General features: G+C 45.1%; 1 long non-coding RNA gene across 1 annotated transcript; it reads right to left on the bottom strand.

The window, feature by feature from the left end:
* Positions 1-2,300: 2,300 nt before the first annotated feature.
* LOC148505697 (uncharacterized) lies at positions 2,301-13,234 on the bottom strand. The gene is made up of 3 exons (XR_015869861.1): positions 13,133-13,234; positions 4,651-4,734; positions 2,301-2,362 (listed from the first exon to the last, which is right to left on the bottom strand). It is a non-coding gene; the product is annotated as an uncharacterized LOC148505697 (long non-coding RNA).
* Positions 13,235-16,372: the final 3,138 nt, after the last annotated feature.

Genomic DNA, 16,372 nt, shown 5'->3' with positions numbered 1-16,372 from the left:
TATACATCTGTGCATAATGCAATATGTATCACAGCTATCAATTACTGAGATAATAAGGTGTATATACTGTACATACATTTATTATTTTTTTTCTATCTATATCTTTATCTAGTTTTATTATTGCATCTATAACTTTATTTATCTATATTTATATTTGTTTATTCATTCAATTCTTACCATCAGTCACACATTGCTTTCTTATTTCTATGTACTAATATTCTCATACAGTTTTTAATTTTATTTAATTTTATTTTATTTTTATTTATATGTGAAATCAACATGCCAATATAGATAATCAGCCATGCACTTATATCATGCAGCCTGTGCACAGTATGTAATTGGCTACTAACCCTGTCCATCAAGGAGAAGTAGGAACTGATAGAATGACAACGAATTCAATTTGCATACAACCAATCCATGAGGAGAATCCCCTCCTTATAATACCATAGAAAATGACTCCCATCAGTCACACTAATCTCCTTGAAAAAGGCCAACCTGGCTGAAACGCGTTGGAGACCCTAAGATTCAATCACTATATTTTGGAGATCTTTATTTACAAATACTGCTGATTCAAGGACCCACTAAGCCGCGGCTCGCTCAGTATCACGTGATCACAACCCGGAAGTAACAGACGGAGGAGAAGATTTCTACACGTGACCAAGTGATACTGATCTCCTTTGTATACATTCAATGTGTGTGCCATTCTATCAAGTTCACATTTCAATTAATTTATATTTGTATATGCAACCTGCATTGATTTATTTATTTATTCTAATTTTGTCTGTTTATCATTAAAGCATTTATTTACCTACTTATACATTCACTCATTAATAAGACTAATCAATATTGAAACAGATTCCAAGCTTAGAACATTTAGAGCTGAGCGCAGTATACAACTCTATCTATCCAGTTTTAAAACTTGTTGCGTATGATAAATGAGGCTCCAGCCAATCAGCTCCCAACTGTCATTTTTCAAACAGATGACAGTTGGGAGCTGATTGGCTGTACCACCGTTATTATACGGAACGAGTTTCATCACTCGTTGTGAATGATAAAACTCATTGATAAATGAGGCCCTTGGCAACAGAATGAAGCATAGGATTCTGGAATGGAATATTCTGCAGTTCCACTAGTGTATATAGAAAGCCACGTTCTATTACTCCCCTCCGTTCCCCTTCACGATCCAGTTCTAACCTTTAATATGGTGGCCACAACTTCTTGGGAGGCGTTTCTGACATCCTCGCCGTTCACCGACAGGATCTGATCGCCCTGCATCAGCGTCCGGTCATAGTCTGCCGCTCCTCCTTTCACAATGTCAGATATGAAGACTCCGCTCCCAGTCCTGGAAGACAGAACATGACTCAGCGGATCCGTCAGTTCCTCCTTCCCTAAATATCAGCCATTCCTGTCGTTAGCTCAGAACAGACACGGACCCACCAAGGTAAATGAATGACCAGTCTGGAGAAATGACAACACAATGTCGTTTGCTTATATCATATATATAAGCTGACCCGTCTTCGCCGCGGGGGGGGGAGGGACTTTGGGATTAGGGTTAGGCTGCGGGGAGGGGGGGATAGGAACCACCAGGGGGGAGGTATGGGTTAGGCTTAGGGGGGAGAGGGGTAGGGTTGCTCAGCTGTTGGAATATCCTACCCAACCCTTCTATTTATGTGTTAATCAAATATTTATTACATGTAAATTAGCATCAGGCTTGATACTGTACATTACTGTATATTTGAGCCCTTTTCATAAAAGCCTTTTAAAGTGCACCATGCTAGCAGCTTCCGATCGGTCCCCCAGCATCTCATCTCTGGCTATTGGCTGGGGCCACCAGATGAATAATAGAGCAGCCCCCAGGGCAGCGGTGCAGGAATTGGTGGGTTGGGGGGGACTGAGACCACTCAGAGAGTAGAGCGCAATGAGGAGAAACACAGGTGAAGACAAGACGATAAATAGTCTCACGAGAGCGCAGGAAAGAAAAAAAAACACATTTTGAAAAATAAAGTAAAATAATTTCTTAGTATTTATAGAAATACTTTCTGCACAAATACAGAACATATTTCCCCTATTTCTGACGAGGGACCCGATTAGCGCCCTCTCTCTCTCTCTCTCTGGGAAGTGAACGTCGGCAGATTGCAGTATACGTGGGCGATGTCGCAGACTCTTACCTCTTCCCCACAATGCTCAGCCCCAGGGCCCGACCACTCTTCTTCTGCAGCTCCACGTGGAAGACGTCCAGGTTCTCCTCGTCCCTGTACTGCGCCTTGTCCCGGTACACCACCAGCTGCACTTTCTGTGGAGTCTGCCGTAGGGCGTTAATGGCATCCTCGTGAGAGGCGCTCCTCAGGTCGTAACCATTCACCTGTAACAGCGGCAGGGAAGGGATGACAGGAGCCCCCGAGGTGCCCGCATTAGGTTTTACAGGGTTTTTTTTTTTTTACTCTCAATTTGACCTTACGGAGTATTTTGTGTTGGTCAGTGGTAGGAGAGGCAGAATTAATCCATTTTGATTTAATCATGTAAGAAAATAAAGTAAATAATGCTAAAGGTGATGATTAGTATTTGCAACCACTGTATAATATATTATTGTGCACCATATTGCTTTGTGACATTGGTGACTTATGCAGAGCATTCACATGCATCTGGTGCTGTGCGTCCATGTTATAGGTGTATAATTATTACAGGGGTCTCCTGTTTCTTCAATTTACTAGCAAGTAACAATTTACTGTGTGTGTTATATATATATATATACACACACAGACACATACACAGTGTTTGTGGTAAGGGGTCTCCATCTTTCATCTTTGCTCTTATTTAGCCAAAAATAATCTCCGAGCGCCAGATAAAAAAGGTCCCATTTCTCCTGACAAGTGATGATCAGGAGGAAACAGCTCGTCCCACAGGGGACCCTCCCGCCAGTGCATATGCAGCCAGTCAGAGCGCGCGGTTCTGCACCAACACACTACGTGCCTGAGCAGTATGTACGACAGCTGATAGAAAGTCTATCAGAGACAGAATAACGACCTGCCGTGCGGATATACATCATTACTACCAAAGTGATAGTGACAGCCGCTGCTGTGCGCAATTATCTATTCCCTGTATGTTCTGTTGTTGTTTTTAATGCTTATAAAATTGTCCTCAAGTAGTCACAAAGTTACCGTTTTATTGCCGGAGCTGACTATGCATCTTACTGTCGTTTCCCTATCTGTGTCCTCATTACTATGCTACAAAGAACAGATACTTTCTCCTTATCACTAATTAATGGATGATGCGAATTACAGGCAGCCTGACCAAAAGCTACACGGGCGGTTGGGGTAATGATTATCATAACGTGACACCTCACACAATCCCAGCGACTGCGCACGCAGCGATCCCAAATCAACGCAAGACAGAAACATTTTAATTTTAAATTTATTTTAACACTGACAGGGGTCATATATTTACCATGACGCCACAATTTTAAAATAATCAAAAAAGAAATCATGAAATAATTCTGTGGGGCATTATACCCTACCAGCAATCTGTAATAGAAATAGTTTGGCGGTATATAAACGTCTGACTGTATATGAGACCAAGACCCATTGCAGATATCATTCCTGACGTAAAATATATTACTCAATAGGAAACATGTTAATGTGTCTGTAAATGTCACATTTAGTTCCAAGGAAGCGTTTTCTCTGTAATGTAAACATTAGAGTTTTATGTGGAACAGGTGACGGCGGCCCCCCAGGGGTCTCCTATACTTTCAGCAGCCGTGCTGTAGAATAATCAAGGATTTAATCTCGACTTATACATATAAAATGAAGAGCACATTGTCCTGGACTAAAAGCCACTTAAAAAGAACGATCTGCCAGACGCGGCAATGTATATGCAGCTGAAACTGTCAACCCAGAGTGCAATATGGAATCTGAATGCCCTACATTAGCTGGGGTTTGCTATATAGGGCTAATTAATGGGATAACCTCTTATTCTTGAAATAAAACTTTTATGTCTGAAATAGGCTGTTGAAAACTGAGAAACACACTCGCTGGCATTTAACAGAGTAAGGGCCCAATTCATTTACGGATCGCTATTGCAATCGCATCTGCGATTACGCACGCAGGTCCACTGCGAAAATATGCTAAGGTTTGCAATCACAATGCCATCGAAGCCTAACATAAGGACGCCCACTTCCCCTTACATCCGTAATACTTAGTATAATAGCAAAACCATCGGTAACATGGAGCACCATCGTAGCCTCACGCACACTTGCACAAGGTCTGACCCTTATCAGAAATTGCTAACCTCGTCGCACGCAATGGGAGCCCAAGCTGCATCGCAGTGGCTAATTTATGCACGCCCCTTAACAGCGTTGTTTCACCGCTGCGATCGCAGTCCAATCAAAGTGAGACCTTCGCGCACGCACAATGCGAGGCATACGCATGCACAGAACGCACCAATCGCCCATCTGTGTGCGTAATCGCAGTTGCGATCGGTAATGAATCAGGCCCTAAGTTATCTGGTTGCCTTTAGTAACTTCTGTAATCAGTGGACCCCACTGATCGCTTCCATGGTTACACACAGACGTTTCTATGAGAGAACTATTACAAGGTATCAGGAATTGTGCACACAGTTATTGGTGATATGAATATTATAATGAGAACATTATACCTCTAGAATCTGATCCCCAGCCCAAAGTCTCCCATCCCTGGCTGCTGCTCCTTCTTCATAAACCTCATGTATGACCACTGCCTCCTGCAAAATATAGGAGGAGAGGGGAGTCATAAGGGCCGTGATAATACAAGAACTCAGAAAACATGGCATGCATGGCTTTCTCTACGCTGAATGAGCTACAAATGGAAAGAGATGAATACTGGACACACTATGGTAACATAGACTAAGCCCAGGGCTACACTGACCAGCAGATTCTCTGTCCAGACTTACACATTGGGGTCAAAGTATCGAGCAGTGAAAAGAGATGCAGGAGTGGACCAATGGAAAAGTTGCCCATAGCAACCAATCAGCTTTGAGGAAGCATTTATCAAATACATTATATAATGAGACTGCCTCTGTTTTTCTGTCCCATTGGTAGACTTGGCAAAGCTATGCTGGTTATTGTAACGCTCATACATCGATGTGTCTGAACCTGCGGTTGGACTGCAGTAGACTTCTTTGTTTGGTCACAGCGAGTGGAAGATCTTTGTACGTTTCGTCATGGCGGATGGGAAGACGTGTCTGTGAGATTACGTCAGAGATGTGTGATTGAATTTTGTGTTAAACTTGGAGAAAGTGGAAATTAAACTCATGAAACATTACAACAAGCACATGGTGGAGAAACAATTAGCCGTGCTGCAGTATTTCGGTGGTAGAAGCACTTCAAAGAGGGTAATACGTGAGTGACTGGCTAATCGCTTTCTCGGGGACCATCCACCGCGGTTACAGATGCCAACATTGCCAAAGCTGCGGAGATGTTGCAAAATGACAGAAGGTAACTTCACGCGAACTTTCACCTTCACTTGGCGTCTCATTCCAACGGGTTCAGCATATTGCGATCAAAGATGCATCGCGTGTGTGCCAGGTGGGTACCCGGGAGTCTCACAGGAGAGCAGATGCGACGACGAGTTGAATTGTGCAAGAAGACCGTCCGAATGTCGGAGAGGATATCATCGATTGTGACGTGTAACGAACCAGGGATTCGTCATTATGATTTGAAATCCAAACAACAGTCCAGTGTCTGCCAGTGTATTTGCCTCTGTCCAAATAATTCTGTGCGATTCCTTTGGCGTGTAAAGTCATGCTTCTGCTGTTCTTTGATGCGCACGGTATGATCCAACAGCACTGGGTTCCCAGGGGACAATTAATGGTGACTACTATGCAAACGTCCTGAAAACCCATTTGCGTGGAGCCATGAGGAAAAAAAGACCACATTTGCTGGAGAAACAGTGGTTTTTGCTCCAAGACAATGCCCGACACATGTTGCTGCTGTTGCATGGGCAGCAGTGACTGAAATGAATGGCACAGCACTGGAACACCCTTCATATAGCCCGGACTTAGCGCCCTGTGATTTCTGCCCATTCCTAACCCTGAAAAAAACAACTGTGCGGAAAGAAGATGACATGAAAAATGCCACAGCTGCAACACTAACGGTGATGTCACAAAACAGCCGACTGCGCGTCTTAGAATCGTTGTTGAAATGCTACAAAAAATGTATTCAATGTGAAGGACGCTACTTAGATTTTTTATTCAGAATCAGATGACGCCAGAGGATCTGAACATTTTTCTTTTTCAGTCTTTTTTTTTTAAATCATGTAGATTTTTATTAGAAAATTTTCTACATATTATAAACAAACAAAAAACAGATAAACAAATAAATAAGTGTTGCCAATAAAAAAGGAAAGTACAGTGGTACAATTAAATACCAAAATATACAATCAAAGAAGAATCAGCAGTAAACCGAACCTGAGATCACAAATATGACATATAAACAGGTTGCGCATGGAAGTAAAATAAAATAATCGAACAATAAGGAAGCAAACAAAACAAAGAACAGGGCAAAAACAAAAAAGGGAAAGAAAAAGGAGAATAGAAGAGGCTAGATTACACTGAAGGATCCCCAATTGGTCTACGAAGGCCCAAGAAAGAAAGAGCCCATCTATCCCATAATTTGTGAATTTAGAAAGGGCTTTACGACTAGTATAGACATACATTTCATGATCAATGGTATCATTAACAAGTGCCCTCCATTTGTGTATATCAGGAGGATCTGGAACACACCAAGAACGGGCAATAATTACTTTTGCTAAAGTGGATAATCCTAAAACATAACGATAAATATTTGAATTAAACAATTCCTCAATATCCAATGCGAATAAACAAAGTTTTGCCTCTAAGGGAGGTAATGAGGGGAAAGTAAACTGTATATCAGACCATACCAAGGTCCAAAAATCATTAACTCTAGGGCAATCCCATAACAAATGCCAAAAATCACAACCAAGAGCATGACATTTGGGGCAATTAGTTGGAGCATTAATATCAATACGTGCAATAGAAACGGGACCGGTAAGACCTGTGCAAAATAAAATAATGGATTTGTTGGAAACGAACACAAAGGGAAGTGTATCTTATAGAGCCCAACAACTGAGACCATTGTTCATCCTGAAGAAAACCCAAATCTAGTTCCCATTTATTCCTAAGGGGGAGAAGGGCATCTGGCAAATTACGAGAGGTAAGATCACTATAAAGACAGGAGACTGTCTTACGAACAGGTAATTTGATAAGTGCAAGTTTAAGAAGAAGGTGATAATAAAACAGGTCAGATCCAAACTGGGAGTGGAGGGCATGACGAAGTTGAAGGTATCTATAAAATGCCGTACGGGGAAGGCCAAACTCCATGCGCAAATGATCAAAGGGGTGAAGCACCCCATTATGAAACAAATGGCCAAGGGATTTGATACCATATGAAATCCAGAAGGACTCCGATCCCAGCACTCCCAGCTCAGAAAAACCACCATTATACCACAGGGGGATCTCTGGATCCACACTCTCATCCCCAAATAATCCCTGAGCAAAATGCCAAACCAGTCGAGCCTGTTGAAGTAAGGGGGGAGATCTACCCGGCAATTTTACAGATAACAAAATTTGTAGAGGAGCTAAAGGGGAGCCTGTTTGCCCACTAAGAAATCCCGCCAAAGCGGTATCTGTACCAGCAGATAACCAGGGCACCAATTGTGACAGCTGTGAAGCCATATAATAAAAACAAAAAATTAGAAAGGGCCAGTCCACCTGAAGATTTAGATCTACAAAGTGTACGGAGAGCAATCCGTGGTCTCTTATCCCCCCAAACAAAAGATGATAAAATAGAATCAATATGAGAAAAAACTTATTTGGGAACATATACAGGGGAATGCTGTAAAACATACAAGTATTTAGGTTGAATGGACATCTTAAATAAGTTAATACGACCTGTCACTGTAAGCGGAAGTTTCTTCCAAACTTGAGTCTTTTGTTTAAAAGCTGAGGTAATGGGCATCACATTTAATTCTACAAAGTCAGCAGGGTTAGGTGAAATGGAGACACCCAGATACCGAAAGGAGAGAGTCCATTGTAAAGGGCAGGAGAGAGAGGGGGATAGAGGCAGGGAGCCATTCCAAGGAAAAATATTAGATTTGGACCAATTAATCAGCAACCCTGAAAAAAAACCAAAATCCTTAATAATGTCCATCAAACGATCCAAAGCTGGGCCCGCGTCTGCCAGAAACAGGAGCATATCGTCTGCATAAAGAGCTATTTTGTCAATTACATGGCCGGATTATCGGAATCTGAGGGAATGAGACACGCCAAGGGCTCGATAGCCAGTGCAAACAATGCAGGGGATAAAGGACACCCCTGGCGTGTGCCACGCCCAAGTTGAAAAGAAGAGGAGACACAACCATTCACTGACACTCTGGCTGCCGGGGAAGAGTACAAAAGACGGACCCAGCCAATAAAACGAAGACCAAAACCAAATATAGACAAGACCTCCCATAAATACTGCCTCTAAATAAGCACAAAGCTGGGAGGGAGAATATGATACCCTAGTAGCATAAAGAGAGGAGTAATATTGTAAAAATACATCTGTTATAGAAGGAGCAGAGGTATGCAACGTTCCAGAAGAATCAAGGATACCAGAGACTCGAAGCACCATCCTCTTTTGCCAAAAAGGCTAAATAACCCCCCCCCAACATCCGCCTGTGAATAACAACAGTTTGCGCTTGGCTTTATCAAACAGGTGATCCGACCACTCCCGCTGGGCACGAAGCATAGTCTCCCTGTCTGAGATCACTCTGGACAAGAGGTACCGGGCCTCAGCATCCCTATAAGCAGTTTCCAGAATAGATTCCCGCTGCCTATGATATAGTTTAATGTTACCAATACGCTTAATAAAGGTGCCCCTTAAAAAATCCTTAAAGGAATCCCAAAGGAGAGAAACCTCAGTACCTGCATTGTCTTTAAAATAGGACACCCAAGCAGCCTCCAACTCAAAGCCAGCACCCATTAGGTCCAGCCAGAATGGGTTAAGCTTCCAAAAACGGGCACCCTCCGAAAGGGAGGAACCAACAGTAATACACAACGGAGAGTGGTCGGAGACACCCCACGACAAATAATCATCTGCAGAAACTCTGGGAACCAAAATAGGTGAGAGAAAAACCATATCAATACGGGAAAAAGTACGATTAGTAGAGGACTGACAGGAGAAAGAAGAGACAGCAGGATAACGGACACGCCAGACATCCAACCAGCCCAATTCAGCAATCAATTTAGAAAAGGGAGACAGGGAAGGAGGTAGGGAAGAAATGGACTCTCGCCAACGGTCCAGGGATGGATCCATTACATTGTTAAAATCACCGAAGCAAATAACAGGGGTAGAGGGAGAAAGTGCAATAAAGGCAGCAGCCTTACCCAAAACATCATTAGAATATGGTGGGGGGATATAGACCGCAAGTATATGCACAAACAGAGAATTAACAAATGCTCTCCGGAAAACATATCTACCCATGGGATCAATTTGGACTGTATCAAGACTAAAATGAAGACGCTTGTGAATCAAAACAGAAACGTCTCTAGAATTATGAGAGAAAGTGGAATGGTACATTCATCCCACCCAGGGCTTTTTCAAAGCCATTATACGGCTACCAAAGAGATGAGTCTCCTGAAGACAAACAATATCCACATTTAATTTTTTAACCTGTGACAGAACTAGGGCTCTTTTAACCTTATCACTAAGGCCCCGAACATTCCAGGTGAGCAAACGAATGCCCCCAGAATTATCCCCAGCAGCCATAATAATAATAAATCACATAAGAGAGCAAAAAGGATTAAAAAAAACAGACAGAAAGACAATAAAGACACCCCCATGCGCAAGCAATATACAGGTCGGCTCATATACCATCATATCAGAATAGCAAAAAAAACTGCAACACATATAAAAATAATTCAAATAAAAACAACATAAGAAAAATAACAAACTAACCCACATCCAAAACCCACCCTGCATACCCTACCAAACTTAAGGTATACCTAATCCCGAAAAAAAAAAAAAAAGAGAAAAATTCCCTAGTCTAAATTAACAAACATAGACTAAATAAGCAAACAGTAACTTACGTATCTAGGGCTGGTAGACAAAGCTATTGCTAGCAAGGCCCTCCAAATAGTTATAGAGGAGCGGTAGCCCCTCAGAACAAACTAAAGTCCACTAAACTGTCCCAACTTCCCCCATTACCAGTGTTATGTTCTGGGTTGTTTGTGGACCCGGGGTGGTAGCAGGAGCGATCACAGAAGCAGATTTGAAAATAAAACTAGGATCTTTAATAAGTGCTTGAGTAGACATATAATGTGGCAGTAAATAAAAGTCCAGGAATATATAAATGTGCACAAGAGTTCTGTGGTGGGAGCAAAAGGGTTAATGTCCAAGTAGAAACAATTGAGCTGTCCAGGTGTGCAGATAGTGAACTGAAAATAAACAAGCCAGGTTTGTAGGTAGTGAACTGAAGCGCAGGATGTCAGCAGGCTCAGGCAGTCAGGTATGGGCAAGGGTGATGGAGGAAGCGGGGTAGTCCAGTGGGAGCTAGGAGCTGACAGGCAGACTGGCAGACAGCGAATTCACAGGAACAGGAAAGCACAGAGAACTCCCTCTCAGCTAGGCTGAGATACACGTTGCACTGGCAAAGAAGGAAGGCACTGACCCTTCCTAAATACCCCATGCCGTGCTGTTACTGGCCGGAGGGAACATGTGACTCACCAGGATTGGCCAGCCGCATCACATGGCCAGAAGGCAAGATGGCGGCGCCCATGCCAAATGGAACGGAGACGCCGCCAGGCCTTACCAGCGCAGAGTGACAACAGGCCCGCACAACAACGCGCGCAGCCAAAGCCCCCCGCCAGACACCAGCTCCGCCACCAGACAGCCCGCGCCACAATGACCTCACAGGTAACACTCGCCTAGCGCCATGCTGAAATACCCTGGCCGTGACAACCAGAGAATAAATGAAAAAATCACGACAAAACAGCAGATGGACCACAATATACAATAAAATACAATAAATGATCAAACAAAATAGGGGAAGCACTTAAAACAGGGGAAACCAGTAACGGACTCACGAAAACCCCAGATCGGCATCAGGAAACAGCAAGGAGTCCAAGGCAAAAAAGTCAACGCGGAGGCCGCGGACGTCCAGCCAGCCAGGCCTCAGCATCTGCAGGTGTATTGAAAAAATGAGTGGTTCCATCAGCCACCACACGCAGACAAGAAGGAAAAAGCATGGAATATTGGAGTTGGAGCTCCCGTAGCTTGCGTTTAACAGGCATAAACTGAGAACGGCTTTTTTGTACTTCAACAGCAAAATCAGGAAACACTGAAATAGAGTGATTATCCAACTTGAGAGGACCATGGAGACGGACTAGCTGCAAGACTGCGTCACGGTCTTTGTAATGAAGCATGCGGGCAATAAATGTCCTCGGCGGGGCTCCCGGAGGCGGCGGCCTAGCAGGCATGCGGTGATCCCGTTCAACGGAAAGCTGCGATGAGAAGGCATCTTTACCAAAGAGTTTCACCAACCACTCCTCCAGGAACTTCTCAAGAGCAGAACCTTCAGCCCGCTCCGGCAGGCCTACAAAGCGCACGTTGTTTCTTCGGAGGCGTAACTCCAAATCGGATAGCTTGGAACGACAGGCAGCCACTTCAGTGGAGAGGACCGCAATCTGCCCAGGTATTGGCGCCGTAAGATCCTCCACAGAAGAGATACGATGTTCACCCTCCCAAACTCGTTCCCTTAATTTCTGAAGATCATGACGGATCAGGGAGATATCAATCTGTACTTCGCCTATCTTGTCAGTGACCCTCTTTTCTGACTCCGCAATAGCGTGTAAGATATGTGAAAGATGAGAGTCACTTGCAGAATCAGATGCAGTTGTAGGAGGATGAGGTGTCGGAATGACAGGAGGAGGTTCAACCGGTGGCGTAGGGGTACGGGCAAAGCGCTCCAATTTAGCGGCAGCCCCAGAGGAATGGCCAGTTTTCCCCGTTATATAGCAAAGGGATCACCAGAGGATACTTGAAAGTAGAATTTTAATGCAGACAGAAACTCCAGGAATTGTAGAATAATCAAACTGCAGCCCAGCAATAAATCAGGAGATACAGACCACACAGCAGGAATCCAGAAGGGTGAACTACAGGTCCCAGCCAGTCACCCACAGAAATTAATTAAGATCCAGCAAGTCTACACCACTAGAAAGTAGACACCTCTGCAGGTAGATCAGGCAGCAAGAGAGAATAAAAGGCACAGGTTGTTCAGGAAGTCACTGACCCTTAAACTTGCAGCAGCACTGCTGTGTGTCCAAATCCAAAATGGCCACCGTCAACAGGAGACACCAGGAGCAAGCACCACAGCCTGCAGGAGGGAGAAGCAATCCGGTCACCAGTCCACCCAGCAGGAGAGGAGAACCGTGTCCCCAGAGGATCAGAGAGCTAGGAGGAGAAACTGAAGTTAGCATCCGCCGGGGAGAGACAGCGGGAGCCGCGACCGACCACGTGACCAGCCGAGGAGGAACACACTGCCAGTCAGCAGCACCAGCGTGCATCCACAAGCCAGCGCCGGGGAGAAGAGGAGAAACACTCCAGCGACGATCCAGGGGCAGCAGCAGACACTCATCCTGCAGGATTTATGAAGGATAAATAGTAGGAGAGCACGCAGGTATGCTCCTACTACATGCTGCTCCAAGCCACGCCCCCCTTTCTTTCTTTTTTTTTTTCAGTCTTATTACTTTTCAGTCAGCCCTTGTAAAATGATCGGCAGCTGCTGATTGGTGGTTGCTATGATACGCCAACCCTATTGTCTCATGCATGTTTATTTGCAACCTATGTTTTTAACTAAAGAGCAGCTTTAGGGTTACACTAAGTGACAGACTAGTTTATCCTGTTGAGGGGATGTGGGATCAGTAAGCTGCCTACAGAGATCATAGTTAGGGGGCTTCTGTGCTTAAAGGCTTCTCCTAATATCAGCGCGAATTTCCTTCAGAGTTATAGCTATAAATGAGCAGATGTTATACTGTACTGTGATAACATGACTTCATGTGCATATATGTGTATTGGGCACAAGGTTATTAATTAGGGACGTACCAGTGGCGTATCTTTCCCACCCACGATGCTAAGCCCGAGGCCTGAACGCCCCTTGGAAATCTCGATGGTCATTTCTTGTCCTGGGATAATCGGGCAGGTTGCAGGATCAACATGTGGTAGCGGAGAAGGGATGTTTCCTAAAGTAAAGAGAAAGGACAATGACCCTCAGAGTGACGCTACAATAACACATAGCACATTAGGAACGCCAAAGAATTGTGCATTTATCCAGCAATATGCAGATAGGACTGTGCCCTGAAACGCGTGAGGCAGGAGCAGCTTCTGCGGAGGGTATAAGGCTGGGCGCAGGGGGTGACTACGGGACCATTGATGCTGCCTCATGTCCATTAATCCCTTTACCTGTCCCATCAGGTGTGATATTACTGCCATACATAAGCCAGGGGGCCGGTGACTAATGGATGAGAATGAGCGCACTGGCAACAGGGGGTTCGGAGTGATAGCACCAGGTCTGGTTAGGTGCAGGGTCCATAATATTATTTAAAAAAAACAAGAACTACTGCTTAAAACGATTTGTGTAACCGCAACAAAGAGCAACCAAACTCTGTTATGTACTGTTAGCACTATCCCAAATTATTCTCGTCATCTTACTGTGGCTGACGAGGTCCGGATCTGGTATAATGTAAGCCGGAGCTAGGGGTATGTCCTGGGAACTGTACAGTATCTTGCCACTACTTTGGGACTGTTTCAGCTGACTCACAAGCTACAGGAGAGAGGGAGAGAGAGAGAGAAAGAGAGAGGGAGAGAGAGAGGGAGAGGGAGAGAGAGAGAGAGAGAGGGACAAGAGAGAGAGAGAGGGAGGGAGGGAGGGAGAGGGAGAGGGAGAGAGAGAGAGAGAGAGAGAGAGAGAGAGAGAGAGAGAGAGAGAGAGAGAGAGAGAGAGAGAGAGAGAGAGAGAGAGAGAGAGAGAGAGAGAGAGAGAGAGAGAGAGAGAGAGAGAGAGAGAGAGAGAAATGATAACACGTGTTACTCACAATTTTAAAACAAAAGCAACAAAATAAATAAAAAAACACCCAACCTAAAGCGTAAGGTACCGGAATAAAATACTATAGATCTGCAGTGTACAGGGCTGCTTCACTTCACTAAGCGCAGTCTTTATTCATTACATTACTTCACTAAGATGGAAAAGCCCAGGAGCTAATCAGCTACAAATGAACCTCAATACATTTTTCTTCAGCCAACCTTCCTTTACATCAGGGGTTCTCATCTCCAGCCCTCAAGTACCACTGACAGGTCATGTTTTGTGGATTTCTTTCATCGTGATAGGAGATACCAGTGGCGTAACTACTGCCCCCGCAGCCCCCGCGGTGGCTTGGAGGCGCTGGGTAGCTTGGGGGCGACGGGGGCAGTAGTAGTAACTACGGAGGGTGAAGGGGGTGCGGTCGCATCCCCTGCACCTTCCATCTTCCGGGCACCCGCTGAGTGTGTTACCAGCGGGCACCCACCTCCTATGCAAACCCCCAGTGGCAGCCGGAGGACGGAGCTCCCTCCGTCTTCCGGGTCCCGCAGGGCACTATGGGAGTGACATAATGACGTCACTCCCATAGTGCCGAGGAGCGGACGCCGGGGTATGGACAGCAGCAGCACTGGAGCGAGGATAAAGGTAAGTTTTTGTGTTTTTTTCTTTTGTGTGTGTGTGTGTGCGCGCGGAGGGGGGGAGCAACTACAGGGGGCTAACTACAGGGGGCTAACTACAGGCGGCTAACTACAGGGGGCTAACTACAGGGGGCTAACTACAGGGGGCTAACTACAGGCGGCTAACTACAGGGGGCTAACTACTAGAAGGGGCACTACAGGGGGCTAACTACAGGGGGCTAACTACTAGAAGGGGCACTACAGGGGGCTAACTACAGGGGGCTAACTACTAGAAGGGGCACTACAGGGGGCTAACTACTAGAAGGGGCACTACAGGGGGTTAACTACTAGAAGGGGCACTACGGGGGTCTAACTACTAGAAGGGGCACTACAGGGGGCTAACTACTAGAAGGGGCACTACTACAGGGGGCATTACTTTAATGGGCACTACTACAGGGGGCCCTGCATAATGGGCACTACTACAGGGGGCCCTGCATAATGGGCACTACTACAGGGGGCCCTGCATAATGGGCACTACTACAGGGGGCATTGCATAAGGGGCACTACTACAGGGGACATTGCATAATGGGCACTACTACAGGGGACATTGCATAAGGGGCACTACTACAGGGGGCACTGCATAATGGGCACTATTACAGGGGACATTGCAAAAGGGGCACTACTACAGGGGGCATTGCATAAGGGGCACTACTACAGGGGGCCCTGCATAATGGGCACTACTACAGGGGGCATTGCATAAGGGGCACTACTACAGGGGACATTGCATAATGGGCACTACTACAGGGGACATTGCATAAGGGGCACTACTACAGGGGGCATTGCATAATGGGCACTACTACAGGGGACATTGCAAAAGGGGCACTACTACAGAGGGCATTGCATAAGGCGCACTAGTATAGGGGGCATTGCATTTTGGGGCACAACTACAGGGGGCACTGTATAAGGGGCACTAATTTGATACACAGTTTACAGGTTATAACCTATGTTCTCTATAATCTGGTTCTACACGGACATAAAAACTGTGCAACCTGTCTTGAGCTGAGGTGACGGACTGGCAGGAGCAGAAAGGAGGGTTGGTGAAGTAGATCTGTCAGGGTGGGATGTAATGGGCATTACTGTTTGGCATAATGTGTATTTGGCATTACTGTGTGGCATAATGTGTAAGGGGCATTACTGTGTGGCATAATGTGTTGTATGTGGCATAATCTGTTGTATGTGGCATTACAGTGTGGCATAATGTGAAATAGGGGCATTACAGCATGGCATACATTTGTTATAAGCTCTTTACTGTATGTCATTATGTGTTATATGTGGCATTATTGTGTGGGATGTGTAAGGGGCATTGCTGTGTGGCATAATGTGTTGTAAGGGGCATTCCGGTGTGGCACACTGTGTTATAAGTGGCATTACTTAGTGTGTCATAATGTGTAAGGCACGTTGCTGTATCATGTAACCACACACTTTAAACGTAGTCTTTGGGTGTGTTTGATCTTTGGGCGGGCGGGGGGGGCGCCTGAAACTTTTTTGGCATGGGGGAGCAAAATTTAAAGTTACGCCACTGGGAGATACAGTGGTCTATTTACTAAGCAGTGTTAGGAGACAGTGTGAAAAGTGGTAAGTAAGTGATAA

Source organism: Taudactylus pleione, unplaced genomic scaffold (genome assembly GCF_031769625.1).
Source record: "Taudactylus pleione unplaced genomic scaffold, aTauple2 ptg000442l, whole genome shotgun sequence".
NCBI classification, from domain to species: Eukaryota; Metazoa; Chordata; class Amphibia; order Anura; family Myobatrachidae; genus Taudactylus; species Taudactylus pleione.
Note: the sequence above shows the minus strand (reverse complement) of the source record. Positions and strands in the feature narration are given on the sequence as shown.